Genomic DNA, 12,666 nt, shown 5'->3' on the forward strand with positions numbered 1-12,666 from the left:
CTGCTGTTGGCAGTAATGTTAGTTATAAAATGTTTCTGTATCCGATTGCGGGCTGTCGGGGGACATTATAAACCTATAAACTAAAGGTAAGATTTTTGCTGCAGTTGATTATGTGCGCATAACGCTGTTCAATCCTTTTTTGTGGAGTTTAAGTCACCATCAGACCAAACAAAATCACTCCTGCTAGCTACAGAAACTAGGAACCTCAACGTCTCAAAATGGGCGAATTTCCATTTTAGCAAAAACGTAAATAAACGTAAATAAATTAAGAATTTTCAATCCATTCTTTGTCTGCTGCTTATATGGGTCCAGATCTCGTTAATCAAATTAATTATATCGCCAGGGAATTATTGTTGTATACTGCTGGGAAGTAGTGAAACACGTGTGATACTATAATAAATAATTCTGGGCCATATCGTCCCCACTGCTTTCCCATCAGACTTTCATACTTTGGCCAGTATAACTGTAAAACATGTTTTAAATGGCACTCTATGTTGTATTAAACTTTTATTTGGTGCAGAAGCCCTGAATTAGCAGACAGTGTTAGTTTGAGTAGTATAGTTTTACCAGAATACGAGCTCTATGAATGTGTACGGGCCTTCTCATTACTCAGTCTTTGTCAGCTTTTTACCACATTCTTCGAGTCTTGGTTTCATTGCAATTTTTCACTCCGTGTTGCAAACACAACCCTACAGGAACAGGCCCCGGAGGTGCTTCATATGAGCGGCAGGTGATGGGAACCGGACTATAGCTGATGAGGGCATTGCAGATTAAGGATCCATGTGTTGAAATTTAAGCGTAAGGATTGAAACATGACCACCCCAGAGATCCCCCTCTATAGAGACCAACCTAAGTCTCTGGTAGCTAATGAGCCACCTGGTCTTTGTTCAGTAAATCTTCACTGAAACAGCCCCTAAATCCACTCTGGACAGATGATACAAACGGCTTTATAAATGCTTGTAAGCTGTATTAATTAATCACTTAAATAGTCCGGCCTTTTGTTGCCGTCACACAACTGTAAGAGTATTCTTTTTTTGCCGAGTCAATGTCACTGAAACCGCCGGTGTATTTAGAAGGATTAAGTGCATTTGAAACCACAGAGACAAACAAAACAAAACAAAGCCTGCATCTTTACGGGAAGATCTTGCATTTGACCTTCTTCCAGGTGTTGCTAAATGTCTGTCTGTTGCAGAGCTCCGACAAACAACACTGAAACTTAAAGAAGATTGAGGCAGCCCAGCTGGGGTCATTCCAGCACACGTGCATTGTTTCGCTTGAGTGGACGTCTTAGGAATTGTCTCTGCTGAATTTTTGTCAAGAGCTGTCACCGACGCTGACAGGCGAGACTTGCCCTTGGCTTTGCTGCTGTTTAGACAGGTGCTTTTGCAAAGAAAACAACTGCAGCCCGTTTCCAGCTTAGACGCTCATCACGCTGACGTCCCTCTAAAGACGGAAGGAAAGAATATCACGGCGCGGATAATGCCTGGGAAGGGTGAGGCTTTTTGACAGATTGGCAAAAGTCAAGGGCGATTTGCGTCAAAATGAATTTGTCTACCTGCTTCCTCAGTGTGAGTCGGTTTGTGTGTTAGTCGGTTTTGGTGTTTGCTCACTCTCCATTTGGGTACACATACCAGCGAAGATGCAGGAGTAGACAGACAAACTGTATTTGTTCATATTTCGTTAACCACACTGACACATTAAATTTGACTTTGTAGTCTCAGAATAAGTTTCGGTCCGCCATGAAACCAAAACACTTCTCCCCTCTGAAGGTCTTCTCTGAGCTGTATTTACTTGAATCCAGCGGGCACACGTCCTGCTTTTTTGTCTTCCCTCTTCCTCCCCGTCTGTGTTTCTCATTGCTGAACGTCAGTGATGACAGTCTCAAGAAACCACACACGACAGGCTGGTAAGAGGGCCCATAGTTGTGGGTTGAGCTTTTTTTGTGCGGGCAGAACGGGGCCGACACCCTCGTGATTACCCACTCACCCTCTTCCGTTTTCCACCTGTGCAGAGTGCCAGACCCACAACGTTGTGGGAGTAGGCAGGACTGAGTCAACCCCTCTGATGAGCTCCAGTCCCCCCCGGTCCCCACACTGGCTCCTATTCTCTGGCCAGCCAGCGGCAGGAGGAGTAACAGGCAAGGCGAGGCAGGGCCTGCGCTGGGCCAGAGCTGGCATCCAGTGATTCAGAGCCCTGAGGTGAGCCAGCAGTGCTTCATTCCCAGGGTACTTTAGAGGATTGCTCTCCTCTGTTGTCTGTGGGTGTCCCTAAGTGTGTGTGCTGGTAGATTGCGATCTGAGAACATGTCTCGTTTGCTTGTGTGGACAGACGGGACTGTCCTGGTAGGTGCCGTGCGTCTGCTCCGAGCTGAATGATTTATTTTAGGGGCAAGGATGTGGGCATTCAGAGGGGTCATATTTATAGTCCGCCGGTCTGGTGAGAAGACCTGCCAGTAAAAGCACAGATTCTGAAAGAGAGGCACGGGGACAGAAAACTGAAAAGTCTTTCTCTCTTCAGAGGGCACGGATGAATGCTATTTTCAGTGGGCTGTAATGAATAGCACTTAAAACTGAAAAGCTCTTGTATCGGATTTTAGATGTAGAGGGGAGGGAGGAAATCAGAGAGTAATAACAAAGCAGGAGCCTCTTTAAAAGGACATGTGATCTTCTTTCAATGTAACAAAAACATCAGGCGCTGCTCCCGCTGTTGAGATAACAAATTATAATCTTCCATTAAAAAATAGCAGATTGATTACCCTTGATCCCCAGGTAAAGGAATAGTCCACTGAAACCTGAGCTGTGTCCAAAATACTATGCACTACATACTCAACATGTGTACTATCGTTCAGCATACTTTTGTGTGAATAAACAGTAGTATGTATTTTTTCGGACGCACTGAGCAGTAATTTATGTCGTTACTTCCTGCGAGCGTCCTTGCTCTTAGTGAACCAGCAAACTGGGGAAAGTCTCGCGAGAAGGTTAAGGTTAAGCATTGATCTTGAATAGTTAATATTAGGAGAGGTTGTCAGGCAGACATCAAATATGATTTCGCAATTTGCGGGCTCATGAAGTCTGAACTCATTTTAAATATGTATTACACCTAGCAAAGTGGAATCTTCCACTTAAACTGAAGCATTATTGATATTACAGAGCTCTCCGTCAACATCTGTTATGAACATTGTCGTCACTACCGCATTTGGGGATTTTTATGCTGGCGTAGTGTCCAGCGTTTGCATATTGTAATATTTCAGCAGAAATAGTATGCAATTTGCGTACTATTTGATTTATACTAAGGTTTCAGACATAAGTTCGTCGCACGCTGAATTCACAACAGCTACAATCGATTCTGCCAGTGACCCAAAGTCAAGGCAAAAAAAAAAGTGTCAAAACATTAAACAGTGTCATAGAAACATACGTTCAGTATGATCCAAACAGTCGTTGGTTGACTATCAATACATATGGCGGCAATAGTGAAATGTGAAGTACTGTAGTTAGAATCAGAGTCAGTTTTATTTGCCTAGTACACACATACAAGGAATTTGACTCCGGCTTTTATGCCTCTCTCTTAATGTACTTACACTGAAATAGAAAAAGGAAAAAAGAGCTAGGGACAACAAAGCTGGAGAAAAGCTGAGGAATAGACAGGACTGTTACGTACACAAGTGGTGAAATAAATATCTATAAATAATATATAAATATATATAAAGCACCTATGACCAACGATGAAAGTTTGACATTTAGTTTGGAATAGAGCTCAAATTATGAGTCGATCAATCAAAAATTAGAAACATTCTGTAGTTCCAGCTTATGAAATGTGAGTATTATATGCTTTTCTTTGTCAGATGTGATAGGAAATAGAATATCTTTGTGTTTTGAACTGATAAAACAAAACAAATAGAAGAAGCTAACTTTCACATTTTCTGATATTTCATAGATAAAACAATTACTAAAGAAAATAATTGTCACATTGATTAATAATGAAAATAATCATTAGTTGCAGCCGTAGCTTGGAATATACTGAACAACAGCGGCGAAGTTATTCTCAGGTGTGATTTAATAAGTTTGTAGGGACGTTTAGACAAATTTTGCAATTCAACTGCTGCACGTTTACTACATCTGCTGTCCTCTGTGCAGGAGACAACCTTTTCAGAGCTATTTTCAAGGTGCAGGAGGGTACAGGAGTGTTTGATGCTCAAATGACAGGTTTTTGGTGAGGCCACTTATTTTCTATTTTTGTGGCTCGTTCTCTGAAATGTCTCCTTATGTGAAGATAAAACCCAATTTTAAACCTTCTACAACCTGAGCTCAGTCTTATATCCGATAGCGTGGGACTGACCGACATGCTATGTTGAGTACAAAACGTAATGAAAAGTCAGAGGCTGTCTCACTCCTAAGAAGCAGATGATGAATGAACTCTGATAATTGAGACCTCCTCTGACTTGCAGGCCTGTATAGATCATGTGTTTGATAAAGGATCTGCTCTGCTAGAAGACACAATGATATCATCATGTAAAAATGACAGTAATGATCCAACACTTACCCTCTTCTCAGCACCCGAATGCATCCTGTGCCATCCTTCAACAAAGAGACGGTGACTGGGTGGGACCAGAGTTGGGTGTCACTACTTTATTGTGCCTGTTGGAAGATAAATATACATAAAAGAGTTAATAAGACGGTGAAAATATAAGCAGGGAGGGAGATTACAAAGCCATTACTCAACTCCGCTCCTCTCTGTCTCTTTTGCTTTGTGATTCCTCCCTCATTGTTCCCCAAAATACTTTGGATACACAACCTGATACGAGAGCCATTCAGATTTTTAAGTGCTATTCATTACAGCCCACTGAAAATAGCATTTATCCAAAGATGACACTTTGAGGCTTTTCAAAAGACTACTTAGGAGATGCTGCAGCACTTTGAGACACTGAAAAGTGTGAATATAGATGTAGACGTTCCACTGCGGCATTTTTTGAGGTGGGGGAAGTACGGCTCTGGGATTAACTAAGTGCCTCTGTGGAGAAAGAAATGGTCATGGCCAAAATGAATTGAGCATTATTGCTAATTACAGAGGGCATATCCCATCTGGATTTGTGGAAGTATGCTAATACCATGTTGATCTGTACCTCAAATTATGTCCCATTTAACATGCGACAGAGTGGAACTTTCACTCCATGTTTGACTGGAAAATTCATTCAGTGTGGAGCCTCAAAAATGAGTCAGGCCTCAGTGGCCTCTGAGGAGAAACAGTGTGTGAAGATGGCATGTCATACAGTACAAGTCCATGTTTATTGACATCCATGAGTGACTGCCTCAGGTGTTCATTTCTCTCCAGAGACGACCGCTCAAAAAGAGAAACTGTTGAAATGTGTTAAAATATATGTGGTTTCTCTATCCTGTCTCTTTCCAAAGAACAAAAGGCTCAGAAATATGAATTTTTCCACCAGGTGTCTTTGGAAATAGCGTGCTTCATGATGTGTACAGAGGGCACATATCATCAGTGAACCTCCACAATGTCAACTTTTCAGGAATCAAGAAAAACGACTTATTTTTAGCTTGTCGGCGACTCATTGCTCATGTTATCCGAAGGGAATAGAAATGGTTTCAACGACCATACAAAAACACAAAAAAGAACAATAAATGAAACGCTACATTTATCTGCAGTGAACATGAAAATCACCAAAAGCTGAAGGGGGTGAGATTTCTGCTCGATATTTGATGGATGAATCAAATATTTGTAAGTTATTTTTGGCAAAGTATAATTTAGCAGATTACACGCTGGACACGACCAATGAGCTGGTGAACTGTCACGAACAGAGATGATCGATAAGGTGCCAGGGATCACCTTCCTCTCGACAGCACCCACAATGAGCATTTACGTATATAATCATGGCTTGACGAATGAAAGTTAAAGTTGATAATTAACCATTAACCGACATTAAGAATTTTTACCGATGTAATGCTATCAGTTAAACGGTTAAAAGAAATATTAAAAATTAAATAAAAAACTGAGAAAGCTCAGAGGAACTGTTTGTCACTTAAAGGAGAAAAGCTGGTCCACCTTAACAGCCCACCTTAAGAGAGTCTGAGCCGTTGCAAGACACAGGAGCTTGGCATGGGTCTTGAGGAGTTGTAGCATTTATTCACCGACAAATAAACTGTACACACTGTCTGCTACAGCTAGGTTCACAACCCCACACTCACCGCTGCGATACACACACGTTACGCCGCGCTGACAGAATACATGTGTATGCGACAACAGCGAGCACGAAACCACCAGCAACACTACAGCTGTGAATGCAGCACAAACAAACACACGGTCTGTCGGAAACTTGCTAACGTTACACCAGGCAGACACACAGCTGACCACAAAGATGGAGACTTTTATTGGGAAACTGACTGCACGTGTCTACGACAATACACACAGTAGCGCGGCTGCTACAGTAACTCTCCCGTTCTGGTGAACTGGGGACTGAGTTGTCTGTTTTGTTCATACACTGCAGCTGGTGATAAATGATGGATTTAGCCTGTTTGTGCATCAGCTTATCATTGCAGCTGGGCGACTTGTTAGGCACTACAACCACAGCACCGCTGCATTCAGCGCACTAATCTTGTCGGTTAACGGTTAATAATCGGTTAACGAGGGTCGGCTATCGGTTAGAATTTTTTTTTCTAAATTAGCATCCCTAGTCCCGCCAGAATGTTTAGCATGTTTGATTTTTTTTTTGCCTTCCACGACGTGTTCCGTCACGACCGCGACTTTGACCAATGGGAGCACGGAGTGATCTGCCGTGCAGGCGTGCACAACTGTAAACAATGGCGAAGCGAAAGCGGAACAATGTTGTTGTGCTGGGAGGTGGAATTGTGAGTTGGAGAAAGATTTGTAGAACTATGGCAACAACACCCCAGCCTCTTTGATGTTTCCTCAAGGGACTAGCACGATAGAGTGAAAAAAGAAAAAAGCTAGTGAGAAACAGCAGAGGCACTTCAGCAACCTGGTGAGTAGACTACTGCCATTAGCATCGAGCTTCCTTCCCGATGACGACCAACGATGAATTGTCGGGGACTGACGTTTAGTCTGTCATGTCTCTTAGGCACTACAAGAATTTATGACTCTCAATCGCCTAATCTGACATAGTGACCATTGTAACAGACAAAAATATTGTGTAGTCTGAACCAGTTATTGTGCGTCTGCACCTCCACTACCTCAGTGGAGCCGTATCACTCAAATGAATGAAGGGGGCTGAGTTTTTTTCCAGGCAGTCTGTACTGCATCTCTTCAGAGCTGCATCCCTGCAGCTGGTAGGAATTCCATATCTTGCTGAAGGGCACCTCAGCAGGGTGGATTTTGGCTGTCAAGGGGAATTGAGCCCAGGCCCTCTGGCTGAAGGACCGTGACACCAATCACAACACCACCCTGCTGGTCCAGCCAACAACAATATATAGTCAAATGTGGGACTGGCACGATACAGGGCAGCACCGAAATGTTTAAATCAAGGGATTTTTCTTGAAATGTTTGAAAGAAATGTGCTGAGACAGTGCCTGGGTCATTTCTTAGTGGTAATAGACAATGTTCTCTCACTGGATTGCCAGTAACAAAAATTGTATGCTGGAAAAAGTATTGAGAAGCACGAAAGCATTGATATAATTTGAGGTGACGTTAGAATTCCTTTCTCTGTCCAACACAATGTGGGCAGTGTGGAAAACCTGGATGGTGTGATTTTTTTCAGAGTATCCATCACGGCGTCACAAACCCTGCAGGTCTCACTTATAGTACGCAGCACTGTTAATCAAAACCAGCCCGTTCTGGGGGCTCGAAGGTCATCAGCCATGGAGAGGAAATTATTGATGGAAATAAAGGTGCCGGACTGCCCCAAAGCTTCACCCGGCATGCTGGATGTGGAGTTTCTACGAACAAGGCAGAGTTGTTCACATCTGATTTAAGGGCTGCTTTTGTCATGACTTACGCCAAAGATGGGCTCATGCTTTTATTGGCTGTTTAGCCTGTTTCCATTTCTTGACCCGCATTGAAAGTCCACTAAAAGTTAATAAGTCTTTAATGTTTTCTTACTTTGAAAATTGCCTATGGACAGAGTGGAGCCTGTGATTTACTGACTTCAACCGCTTGAGCTGCACATCAAGAGCATTTTTTTCTGTCCCATATTATAACATATGAAATCACTTACAAGTAGCTACTAATTCACAGTGGTCTGTCAAACCGTTTTAATCGAGACACGGAGTCATTACAGAATGTGATGACATTGCGTGTGTGCGAGGCATGGCAGGACGCCATAATTTGGAGAGAGAAGTGCCGCAGAGGAAAGCGTCACGAAAAAAAAAGAAAAAGAAAGGGACCCGTGAGGGTCAAGTTCCCGTGTGCAGGCTGTTGTGTGAAGTGTCTGGTGATTGCCAGGCTGTTCGGAGGACGCTGCTGGACAGGGAGGTGAGAGGCAGGTTAATTACTATACTGAGAGGGAAGGGTGAGATGCTTTACAGAGCCCTTTGTGGCCTGTGGTCTTGGGTTTCCAGCACACAGTGGTTTGAGCAAAGGATGCTGGCGAGGATGGCAAAGGGCGACGCTGCACGGGCCAGGTCCTAAAGTCGCCACATCGATCATTGATGGCGAGAGTTGTCAGCCCCGTGTGAAAAACATTCTCAGTCATACTGTTACACCTTGTATGTGCACACTAGGGCTGGGAGGATATATCTATCTCCTGATCCAATACTATCACGATACTTGGGTGTTGATTTGATATGTATTGCGATTTTTAGGTATTGTAATTTGATATTACGATTTATTGGGATTTTTGTTAACTTTTTAACACTAGACCACGGGAGAATGGAAAAGTTGAATCATCAATCAAAATATCTAAATGAATACAGTAAAAATGTTTGATAATACGATAACGTTTCCTGTCCATGACAGAGTTAGCATGCAGCTTTAGCCGTGATGTCTAGCTCTGCTTTTCCTGCAATGTGTGGAACCCAAAGTGTTTCCATACTTTACTGGATGTGTAGTGTTTACCACATTGGATTTAAAATGTGAGGGCACAGGTCGTATCCACGTCGACCCTCCGCGATTTTCTGCTTTCTCATTACAGCTTGCTGCGGATACGGAACAGATATGATGTCACGTTACTCTGACTACAACAATAAAAGGAGTAACTTCCTATATAGCAGCTTTATTATAACGTTTCAAGAATAGATTTGAAGATGAAGTACTACAGAGACCTGGTGAAAAAGCTCGTCTGTCTGGCTACTTGACGACTACAGTAGGTGATTAAATATAAGCTCCACCTCATGGGATCACAGCTGATAGGAACTCGTGTGTTAATGTATATTTTCAGACACTTCACGTGCATTAAGGCCCCATGGCAGCACTCCTTCCAATTTGTCAGTTTTTGCTCCACTTGCAAAAATTGTCATTTTCCTCACCAGCTCTGCGTCTCGCGTGCACACACACACACGGAAATATCATTAATACAATCCAAATGGTTTCTTTTGGATATTTACTTTATTCCTTATTTTTGCCCCAGGCCTCATGAATCCCTTCATTATTTTTTCCAGTGGAAGGCCAAAAGGGAGGAAACACTTGATTTACAGTCCCAGAAAGCAGCTCCAGCCTGTCTCTACAGGTAGATTAACAAAAGCATAAATGCTGATATTTACTTTTTACTATTGCAGTTCCATTAAAGCTCTGCACGTCTTGAAACCACTATGTTATGTCTCGGTTTATTTTCTTGCCCCTGAACACAGTACTGTGTTTTTTTTTTGGAGTTCATTAAGTAAATGAACAGGTGTTTCCCCCCCCTCAAGTCTTCATACACAGCTAATGAGCCATCTTAAGTGCGTTTAAATTATTAGGCAATTAGGGATGGGAAATGTAGAAAACGCTGAACACAGGAAGACATTAGCTGTGTGTACACGCACGGCTAACTCGTACAATGTGGAGTTTTCATGTGTGATTCAGGAGAAAATCAGCAACGTTTTTTTGTGTGTTTTCAATGCTAAATGTATCATTAGTGATTATACACTTATGAAAAATGGCAAAGTTGAAAATGATGTTTGTTCTGCTCAAAATGGGCCTCATTCATGTTAATTAACCTCTTCATTAAAGTAGAGCTAATGAATAAAATAATAAGCTGCTGGGTGCTCTTTGTGAGGGGTTTGGTAATTTGTGGGGCAAAAGTTTAGGAAAAATAAATACATTTGTGGGGAACTTAAATTTGTCTTTAGATAAAATACTGTAATTTGTAAATGGAGTTTGGAGCCACAGACGATTATTGTTGCAATGGTTTAAAACTTGTTAAAGATAGGCTGCTGTGTCAAATGTAACTGATTATGTATAATAATTCTACTAGTAATATTAGATATGAGGTTCTGGATTAAAGACCAGTTTGAGAGTAATCTAATCTTGTTCTCTATGGAGATGTAAATTATTCAATATTATATAAATAAAGAAGACATAAAATATCATCAGGTCAGAAATTTGATTTGTCCAATACTTTGGTTGATGCCCTCAAACCTGGAAAACAAATGACTGTTGGCATTCCCATCAGCCTCAGCTGTACTTTCTGTTTAGTGCTAATTAGCAAGTGTTAGCATGCTAACATGCTAAACTAATGCTGTGTCTCAATTTGTGTACTTCCATACTTACACTTGCTATTTTGAGTGCATAAGTGCGTTCACAATGAGAAGTAAGTACAGCCGTCTGAATTGAATTACTGCCGATACGACGTGATACAGCTGTTAACGCTGTCCCAACCGACGCGGTTGTTGCGGAAGCGAAGCACCCACCCACCGGTTCCCCCTCAGGTTATCAGTTATCTCTGTCAACACTTTGGTCGTTGTTTGCACTATTAGCTCTGTTAGCACTGTTAGCTACGAGCCGCTGGCTCACTGTCGCCATGTTGAGAGCCGTTGAGAGGCAATAGAAATGCTCCCGATCCCGTATTTAGCACCTCTAAACACCTACGTTTGTACGTAGATTCAAGCTTTTCTCCCATACAGCGAATACCTGAAACACAAGCTGATGAAATCTTGTGTAACCTAAAATTTTGCTACTTCCACTTAGTTCAGCCTGTAACGCGAGACATTTTCCATGAAGTACTTCATTAAGCTGATTTAGTTCAAGGAAACGCAAACAAAGCATTTGACCTGCGCGGCGAGGCTGGCACTTCGTCAGCTTGCTGCGTCTCAATAATTCACCACGGTCACAGTTGGCGTCTGAAAAAGAGAAACTATGTCGCGCTCTGGGAGGAAAAACCTGATCTGTCTCCTCACAAGGGGGAAGTGTGAATACGACAAAGCCTTCCCATCTGACACCCAACCCAACAAACAGCCATCTGTCATCATTATAAGTGGCGCCTGACGTGCTGCACTTAAGAGGCACCTTGAATCTTTTATGCTCCACCACCAATTAAGCTGGGCCAATTATCTTCTGAATTATTGAATCAAATTTAGAAACCCAATCACTTATTCATAACCGCACCAATAGCTGTGTTTCATCGTCAAAGGTGGCTCTGATGAAGAAGCTGCAGAGTAGCGTCCAAAGTGTCCTCACTGTGTTACTAATTCATATATTTCGATGAGCTAATCTTGTCTTCGTGTCAGCTCACTGCCAACGTCTTCCCCCTTCAGCGACGCCAGCTCTTTGGTTATTCATATTCCTGGCCCCGGACAATAGGAACCTCTTCAAACTCCATAACAGATAATCCTCTCGCCGCAAAAGTCACCTGTCTCAGGTGTATCGAGGGAGAATGTCAGCTGTAACATTATCGCCGTGATGGACCCTGCGAAAAATATTTTCTTCCTTTTTGTTCGTCTGTCAGGACTTAACACCACTTACAGGCTTTCTGACAGGTCCAGGAGTTATATTTTCCACCATTATGTTCAGGGGTGTGGAAATTAAATCATGCAACAGGGGATTTAATGACACATAATATTCATTTTAACAGGAGTCATTAATATCTGTGGTATCCTGTGACTAATCCCAAAACTGGCACAAAGAAGCGGGGCGGAGGAGAGTTGTAAGAAGAGGTTTCTGTATCCATCTCATCGCCTTCCTTCCTTCACCAGAACAAATTCACAAGAGAGCCATCTGAAAGGAATTAATCCCCACTGGGAGGAATGTCAGTGAAATCCAGTAAAACAAGTTCACTATTGTCGGCAACAAAATTCATTTTCATAGGTTTAGAAATGTAAAAACTATTTTTTTAGAGCGTTTGTTTGCTCTGGCAGATGAGCACTGATTTACCGTCACTATAAACTCTGTATTGGTCATTTCCACCATGATGGTGAAATTTTTTGCCACTGTCATGATGATGGCAGTGACAAAAAGGCAGGGCTGCCCATAGGGCCCGTGGACCAAAGTTGGCCCGCCATCAGGTTCAACTGGGCCTGCCAGATTTTCTTGATCATTTTTTTTTATTAAAAAGGTGGTGATCCTGACCAAGTTTACGGTCTTTTGCAGGCGTTTTTAGTGAATGTATGGTACCCATAGGAAACTAGAAAACCTAAAAAATCCATTGGTACCAACCATGTCATACTAGCTTGTTGGGAAGGAGGTTAAATGATGCTACAAAGTAACGCAAAGATATGTGAATGAAAATGGGTTCTATGGGTACCCACAAGTCTCCTCTTTACAGACATGCCCAGTTATTGATAATCCCAT

At 42.3% G+C, this 12,666-nt stretch overlaps 1 long non-coding RNA gene across 5 annotated transcripts in view; it reads right to left on the reverse strand.

Annotated features, from left to right (window-relative positions):
* The window catches only part of LOC141775684 (uncharacterized), a 241,819-nt gene that overhangs the window by 80,103 nt on the left and 149,050 nt on the right, over positions 1 to 12,666 (reverse strand). For all 5 annotated transcript variants that reach the window (XR_012595652.1, XR_012595655.1, XR_012595653.1 and 2 more), the window contains exon 3: positions 4,540 to 4,634. This is a non-coding gene — a long non-coding RNA (uncharacterized LOC141775684). The remainder of the gene's footprint in view (positions 1 to 4,539; positions 4,635 to 12,666) is intronic.

Source organism: Sebastes fasciatus, chromosome 10 (genome assembly GCF_043250625.1).
Source record: "Sebastes fasciatus isolate fSebFas1 chromosome 10, fSebFas1.pri, whole genome shotgun sequence".
Taxonomy (NCBI): domain Eukaryota; kingdom Metazoa; phylum Chordata; class Actinopteri; order Perciformes; family Sebastidae; genus Sebastes; species Sebastes fasciatus.